Source organism: Kryptolebias marmoratus, linkage group LG14, assembly GCF_001649575.2.
Source record: "Kryptolebias marmoratus isolate JLee-2015 linkage group LG14, ASM164957v2, whole genome shotgun sequence".
NCBI lineage: Eukaryota > Metazoa > Chordata > Actinopteri > Cyprinodontiformes > Rivulidae > Kryptolebias > Kryptolebias marmoratus.
Genome location: NC_051443.1, coordinates 4,846,063 through 4,846,354, shown reverse-complemented (window position 1 = coordinate 4,846,354; position 292 = coordinate 4,846,063).

Here is a 292-nt window from a genome sequence, read left to right as displayed (position 1 = left end):
TAAGAGCCTTTGATCTGTAGATCTTAGAAATCTACTTGGACTGTGTGGTTGTAAAAGCTCAATAAGATAAAGAGGTGCCAGACCATTTAGACATTTAAAAACTAAAAACAAAATCTTAAAATTCAAAAAAAGTTAAAAAACAAAAACAACTGGACTTCTATTCTGTAGCTGAAGACGTTTCGCTTCTCATCCGAGGAGCTTTCTCAGTTCAGAAATAGAGAGTGTGGAGTTGAGCTTTTAAAGCTGAGATGTGATGTAAGCTGGATTGCTTGCAAATTGTTCTCACTCTCCT